Consider the following 7,676-nt stretch of genomic DNA (forward strand, 5'->3'; position numbering starts at 1 on the left):
GGGGGGGGGGGGAGAAGAGAAAAGAAAAGGAAAAACCAGTCTCGCGTGCAGCACACCGTTTGCGAAAAGCGATTGTGTTCCTGATGAGTTGAGCCCACTTAGCGTGCACCTGCTCTTTGCCTTTCCTCGTCATTTGCTCTCTGGGCAGACTCGAAGACACGTGCAACCCGATACCCGCACGCGGAGATATCAATCTCCTATCTGTAGCCAAATGCACATGGGATCAGTACTATTTTTACCGTATCTAGAATCAAATTACTGACGATAAGAGGTATCTTCGACTTTCTCGGGAGGAAGACGCTTGTCTCTGCTGTAGTGCCATTATGCTTCCTAACGTGCACAATTATGTGTGCCGTTTATTCTGTCATACTGCGGTGAGGGCATTATTTCCCCCTGTGCTGCCCGAGCTATGGTAGGGCATTGACACAATAAGATAGGTCTCCTAATAAAGGCCGCTGCATCCGGCTTTCGGTACAATGTTTTCTCGTACCGCTGGTAGGGCTACTCAAGTGCTGTCGCTTCCCGCGCAGATGCAGGAGGTGCAAAATTGTACATGCCATTCTCACAGATATACGCTCTCACTCTTTACGAGTACGGCTGTGTCATTGGATTTCCCACCGTCATTTCCTTCTGCATGCTGCGGTTATAACGCGCCTACAACCACAGCTTGTTTAATCATCATCATCATCATCATCATAATCATCATCATCATCATCATCATCATCATCATCATCGCCGTTGTCATTGTGTGTGTTGTGACATACAATGTGCGAATTTGAACTTTATGGGAACTATATGTTAGCACTTGCCGACTTTTATTTGCATTTTATTTCAATATTATGTCTTGTTTGCTTGCTTGATTGTTTGAGCCGGCGTATCTTTGCTACGTACTGTTTGCGTATAGCTATAGCTCAGGCCGACATCTCTGCCTTTCGGTAAATGAATCTCTCTCTCTCTCTCTCTGTGTTTGCCTAAGCTAGGAGTAGTGTGCGTCAAGGTCACCTATGATGCCAACCTCTCCTACCTCACATTTAATACAAAAGCAATCATCATCATCATCATCATCATCATTCATCATCATCATTTGCTTTAGCTAGCGGTTAACATTAAAAAAATCGATAGGTTAGCACGAAGGATATATTACAACTAATTATCGATCCTTTCATGAAGCTGCAGTTACCACAAGGCCTTTCCAGCTGAGATGTAACATTATTTTGCCGCTTGTGGTTGCGTGTGGCATTCACAAAGAGCTATTCATTCCTCATTGGGATAAGTGACGTACCTTCCTGCTACAGTTGCGGATTTGAGAACTCTATCAAACATCGCCTCTGCATCTGTCTCCACTATGACGACCAGCACCACGTTAGATCATCTGGAATCAAGATAATTTACGGTGACAAAAGTATACTTGTACAGTGGCCACATTACTCACAAGGCCAAAGCGATAAGTGAATTACTGCAGTTTGTGAAGTCTGCAAACCTCAGTGAGCGAGTGTAGTTTCGGTGGGCACCTTCGGACGAAGTGACACCGTCAGTGCTTCCTCTCCTTTCTTTCTTTTCATGCTGTAACCTCCTTCCCCCTTCGTAAGGTAACAAATCGAACGTGCGTCTGGTTGACCTCCCTGCCTTTCCATCACTTCTCTCTCTTTCTGTCTCAATTTTAGTATACAATAGAAACGTATTTGCACCGTCTAATTTTCGCACAATGTCGGCCTATGCGAGTGAATGTTCCTTGACGTTAGTGAGCCAATTTTCCACTCAAGCTGAATGGTGAAGCTCTATTGTAGGACTGATGTGCACCGGTGGTAGTTCATCTTGGAGTCTTGTGCGGACCACCTTGTAAAATAGCCTCTTTTGACGCAGCTGTCAAGACGATGAATACTTACGAAGCTAAAAAAAAAAAAGGACTAATGATACCCTGACGCCCGCGCGCACTCGAATCCCTGTCTTGAGAAGGAACAGGTTACAGAGGGTGCGTGTAAAGCGCGTACATTTGATGTGTTACTCGCCGTCCCTTCTACCCAAAGTGTCTCTGTAACACCATTTTTTTCCAGATTTTGCGCATTTCAGTGCTTCGTAATCTTTTGTTCGCTTGGCAACGCCGGTTTTTTTAGAACTGCGCATGGGAGAACTTTCACAGACAGATCGGCAGAACGAGAAGGCATGGTTGTAGATGGTTGGGTGCGTACAGGGGAACTTTGAAAAAAAAAAGGAAACCTAAAACAACTTCGAAGTAGTTACTAACATAAAGCTATATAGCAACTTACTGCCGCATATACTATGTTGTTAGGCTTATAGTAAAACGTAGCGTGTAACAGCAATGTTAAGGGAACTAGGTCGGCCAGCTCCTTGCTTGTGCACTATGCAAATTTTCATAACACGATGAAAGTATCACGCATGAGTACACGAAACGCGACAGACTCGTACGTCCTCGCACAATGTCATCATACGTCATCACAGCAAGAATCAGCACAGCAAGGTCGCAACACCGCGGTACGTTGCAAGGCCAAATATTAGTTCTTTGATATTTTTACCATCATCTCAAGAACACAAACTTAAACGACGGGCCCATATGTGTATCACACGAATACAGAATTCTGTAGATTGTGTTCGTCGAATACATTGTCTAGGATTATGTATTCAGAAAAAGTTTCAGTGTCGCATTAAAATTTAAGGAGAAACGATAGCAAAATATCAGACAACTACACGAAGTAAAAGTAGTAGTTTTATCGACCGTATAGGTTTCAGTAAACATTCGCTTAGTAATAAAATTAACGAGCATGGTGTCGCGCGCACAGGCTATAGCACGAACAGATCTCGCTCGCTGACCGCGAACACTCGCTGTCGCGACGCTGACGTAATGAATAGCGCTGACATTGGGCAGCGAATGCTTCGTGCTGCCTCTCTCTTCAACGCGTCTCCGAAACTTGAGATTACGCGTCCTGTAGTACAAAGCACGCGGAAAGACAGCGCACAAGAAGGCACCAGCCACCTCGGCTCGGACAAGCAGTTACTGTAGCTTTGGGATAGTAATTGACGCGACCTTTGTGTATCCGTATCATCGACATAGCGGTGACCACGGTGCACACGACCGCACTTTGGTTTTCCGCAAATGTTGATGCTGGTAATAAAATTTAGGTTGTACTAACAGCACACGTTCGTAATATATAACCTCTGATATATGGCACCACTTGTGGCTTGCGGCGCATGCACGCCGCCAAATGGCGGAGGATATGTCCAGCTACGTAGTACAGCGCCGTTCTTGTTAAGCTACATAAAGCGCCGAAAAATTGCAAACGGACTTCGGAAGCAGCGCCCAGTGGTCACCAATACTTTGCTGTCGACGCATCATGACACAAATCTACAAGAAATACAAGCATTTATTGGAAATGAATGGACGAAACAGCGCAAGCAGGACGACGACATGACAGATCCGAAGCTGGCAGCTGTCGCAGCAAAGCCGTGTTTTCCGCTCTAAACAGTCTCAGCAAAGCCGTGTTTTCCGCGCTAAACAGTCTCAGCAAAGCCGTGTTTTCCGCGCTAAACAGTCTTTGCTAGCGCTAGCGTCTCACGCTAAATTAAAAAAAAAAAAATACCGGAGGCACGCAACGCGCAAAGCTGCCGTAGCGTTTTGTGCATGCGCAGTCTAACCACGCTATTTCTTTGCGTGTAGCCATGATGGTATACTTACTCTATACTAAACCGCTCTAATCTGTCTAACGTCACGATTGACTGGCTCTTTCCTTCCGAACAATTGAGCCTATAATAGATAAGTGGTACTGTTGTAATTACGCTGTTAATTTCATCCAGAAAGCGGTACTATATAGGGCTGGTCATGGTGCAAGCTGATTGCATAGGAAAACAAGGAAAGAAACAAGAACGGCACCGGTATACTCCGAGAGCAGTTCGTACACGCTCGAATGGTTCGTACGAAAATGCGCCATCCAATCATGACAGGTAACATGTTATTAGCGAAGGCAGCCCGTGCACCAAATAATGACAAGTTCTCACGAACGAAAGGCTTTGTTAATTAGGCCGCATGGTGCGCTCTAACGTTAAAGCTATTCCAATCTGTTTCTATTCCATTTCTGGCCAAGCCCTCAACGATTGGTTAAACATACCTAATTAGGCCTAAGAAAAAAAATTCATTTCAATTCTACGCCTTTTTTGCCATTAGCCATCCGCTATGGGTCAAAAATGTTTCTGCCGCGCGCCCACTTCCCCTTTTTGTCACGCGACGTCAGAAAACCGCGGAATGTCACACGTCAGAGTGACGTGTACGCACTAAAAGATGCATTATTAGGCCGAACAAAGCTGGATCTTTTTTCTTTCGGAACAGCCGGAGACTGCCCCGTGTCGGACGGAAAATAAGACGGGTGCCCACCGATCACTCTGGCACTGGGTATACTGGGAACTACCGGTGCGAATGGATTTTCCTGCGTGTAATAAGAATGTTTTGCGCGGCAGCGTAACGTTATCGAGCCTTTTCGAAAGTAATACGACATCGCTTTGCCAACTTTTCTTCGCTGAGGATCCATTCTAGCAGCATTTTTTAACCATCCTTTGCACGCCGCGGCGATTTTCGATCAGATACCGCAAGCTAAGCGCGGGAAGCGGCGCATTCGCAGACGCCGGCACCGCCCTCCTCATCCGGTTATCTGCTTTCTGTGCGCTAGCTTGGACCCACCGAAACCTTCTCCACTTTGGCGCGCTCCTCGCCTTTTGTCCATCAATTAGATAAGAAAAGCCTGTGAAGGTAGGCAATGCCATTTGATTACAAAGCAAACGAAAGTGACCTCCTCTCAACAAGGAGAGCGTTTGATTGGGCTGTTCAAACTGCGATGCGCGTCACCACCCGATGGTTGCGTCGGCGGTTACGCAAATTTGACGTCAGGCGATTGGAATAAAATCACAATGGAAACGCTTAACGTTATACGTAAAATCCGTATATAGTAAAAGTACCGCCATCTACTCTTTCCTCCGCCGTCTCCTCTCCTAAAGCGCTTCTTTTTTTCTTTGCTTTTTGCTTGCGAAAGCAAGTCGACGGTGGCGCCCCTAGAAAGTCCTAGGGGCGCCAGGAAGGGCGCCAGGAAGCTTTCAGGAAGGGCGCGCGCCGCTGCCGCCGCCGGCGACTGCGGCTGCGCGGAGTGACTTTCAACATGGCTCTGAGGCGAAAAAAAAAAATATAAAGAAGTGAAAGCGCGCGCTATCATCGTACAATCGGAGAAACAGGAGAGAGAGAGAATTGGCATTGATCAAAGGATGGCGGTACTTTTCCTATATAGGGACTTTAGTTATACGGCCCCAGAAGCGCCATGCTAAAAACTGGACGGCAAAAAGCGCGCAAATCCGTCGCATCTTCGAACTGCGCTGTTTTTACGCTATACGTACACTGAGGCGCTTAGTGTGTTCCTTTCGTCAAGTATGCCACAGGCGCCCGATGTCGGTGCATAGCTGCGCAGTCGGCGCAAGATTTATACGAGCAGATAAATCTTGGTCGGTGGTCGTAGCACGCACACAGGCGCAACATGCGATTGCGCCACATGTCTCCAAAGAGAGAGCAGTCTTTGTTGACGGACACGGGAAGCTAATGTGTGTTTTGGAAACATAGGAGAGCTATATACTCGAACAGTTTAAAAAAAAAAGTCCGCGAGTCAATCAGCTTGTGCGACTTTCCGCTGTATTGTTCCCCATCACGGCGCAATACGGAAGCGATCGAGGCTTGGACCCTTGCGGATTCGAGTCGACAGTTTGGCTTAGCCACGACTGAACCCGAAACTAATAAATTTATAAGGCGCAGATTCTCAACGCAAGAATATCCCGATATTTATATCGGCAAGTCCGCACGGGCCGTTTGCCACGAGGTTGGCCTAAATAATGCAGTTCAATATACACACACACACACACAAAAAAAAAAAAAAAAAACTGGCATAACGCTGTCTCAATCGAGAGACTATGGATGTCAAATAGGAAAGCCCTCTTGACAGTTTCACTCCTGTCTGTTTCCCTTCGATGGAACAAGGCCGTTCTGAAGCACGCGCACGTAAACGCCCGCCGTTCGCATATTCCTTCGCTTCTCCTCGGCGTGTACACCATGGAGTACGCCAACGCGCGTCCGCGCCATCGCGGGCAACACGTCAGCGCCCAGGAAGTTGACGTCACAAGATGCAGGATGCTTCTGTGGGCGGCCGACTATTTTCTCTCTCGCCGATTCCGTGCAGTACGGTGAAATCGCTAAATGGCTTCGTGGGGGAGAACGAATGCGTTCGCAACGCCATGCGCCCGCGCACTCTACCGCATGGTTTCAGGCGATATTTGAAGCTAGGTTACTTCCATGGAGGCATTCTAAAGACAGGTTTCTTGAGACACTGAAAAGAATAATTACGAAAACTTTCTCGTTCTTGTCCTCCTCGTATTCCTTCTTCTAATTGTTGTTCTCGTCTTGTATAGAACCGCAGACCACTGCAATAATCTTTCTTTCATGATTACCGTAGCTGCCTAATCGTTACATACAATGGCCAAAGTCGTGCGCCATGGTCATGTATACAATACATGTAGCGCTCTACAGCTTATTCAGTGATGGCCATTATAATGGGTGACTCGCAGTTATATTATTTCGTACGCTGATTGCAATACGCGTTTTAAATCGAGTCATGTAGGCCAAGGTATACCCGCTGTAATCTATAGAGGAGACACTATACAGCTGTCGTGCACATTTCATGTGAGCAGCAGCAGCAGCAGCAGCAGCAGCAGCAGCAGCAGCAGCAGCAGCAGAGCAGCAGCGCGCAGCATCCGCAGCGCAGCAGCAGAGCAGCAGCAGCAGCAGCAGCAGCAGCAGCAGCAGCAGCAGCAGCAGCAGCAGCAGCAGCAGCAGCAGCAGCAGCAGCAGCAGCAGCAGCAGCAGCAGCACAGCGCAGGCAGCAGCAGCAGCAGCAGCAGCAGCAGCAGCAGCAGCAGCAGCAGCAGCGCAGCAGCAGCAGCAGCAGCAGCAGCAGCAGCAGCAGCAGCAGCAGCAAGCAGCAGCAGCAGCAGCAGCAGCAGCAGCAGCAGCAGCAGCAGGCAGCAGCAGCAGCAGCAGCAGCAGCAGCAGCAGCAGCAGCAGCAGCAGCAGCAGCAGCAGCAGCAGCAGCAGCAGCAGCAGCAGCAGCAGCAGCAGCAGCAGCAGCAGCAGCAGCAGCAGCAGCAGCAGCAGCAGCAGCAGCAGCAGCAGCAGCAGCAGCAGCAGCAGCAGCAGCCGCAGCAGCAGCGCAGCAGCAGCAGCAGCAGCAGTAGCAGCAGTAGCTGCTGGTGCTGGTGCTCCTGGCGCTGCTGGTGATGCTGGTGCTGGTGCTGCTGTTGTTGTTGTTGCTGCTGCTGCTGCAGCAACAACATCGTGCTGCTGCTGCAGCGGCGATGTTGTTGCTTTTGGACTATATTCCCCGCCTTAATTGTCATTGCGGCCATACAGTGCATCGAAAACCGGCTCAAGATGAGAACAAGCGCAAGGGTATAGCTTATTGTGATGTCGGCAGTGCATTCAGACGATTGCGTCGTGAACCAGTAATCTCGATGACAATTATTACCCGCACTAACAACTAAATAGGCTCGAAAGCTTCAGTACCGTTTCAAAATATTTTAAGGACAGTTTGTCTATTTCTGAATTTTCAATGGGAACACCACTAAGAACCAGTCGATGA

The 7,676-nt window shown here is 48.2% G+C and overlaps 1 pseudogene; it reads left to right on the forward strand.

Annotated features, from left to right (window-relative positions):
• The first annotated feature begins 6,755 nt into the window (after positions 1 to 6,755).
• LOC119451373 (ataxin-8-like) lies at positions 6,756 to 7,207 on the forward strand (annotated as a pseudogene).
• Positions 7,208 to 7,676: the final 469 nt, after the last annotated feature.

This window comes from Dermacentor silvarum, chromosome 1, assembly GCF_013339745.2.
Source record: "Dermacentor silvarum isolate Dsil-2018 chromosome 1, BIME_Dsil_1.4, whole genome shotgun sequence".
NCBI classification, from domain to species: domain Eukaryota; kingdom Metazoa; phylum Arthropoda; class Arachnida; order Ixodida; family Ixodidae; genus Dermacentor; species Dermacentor silvarum.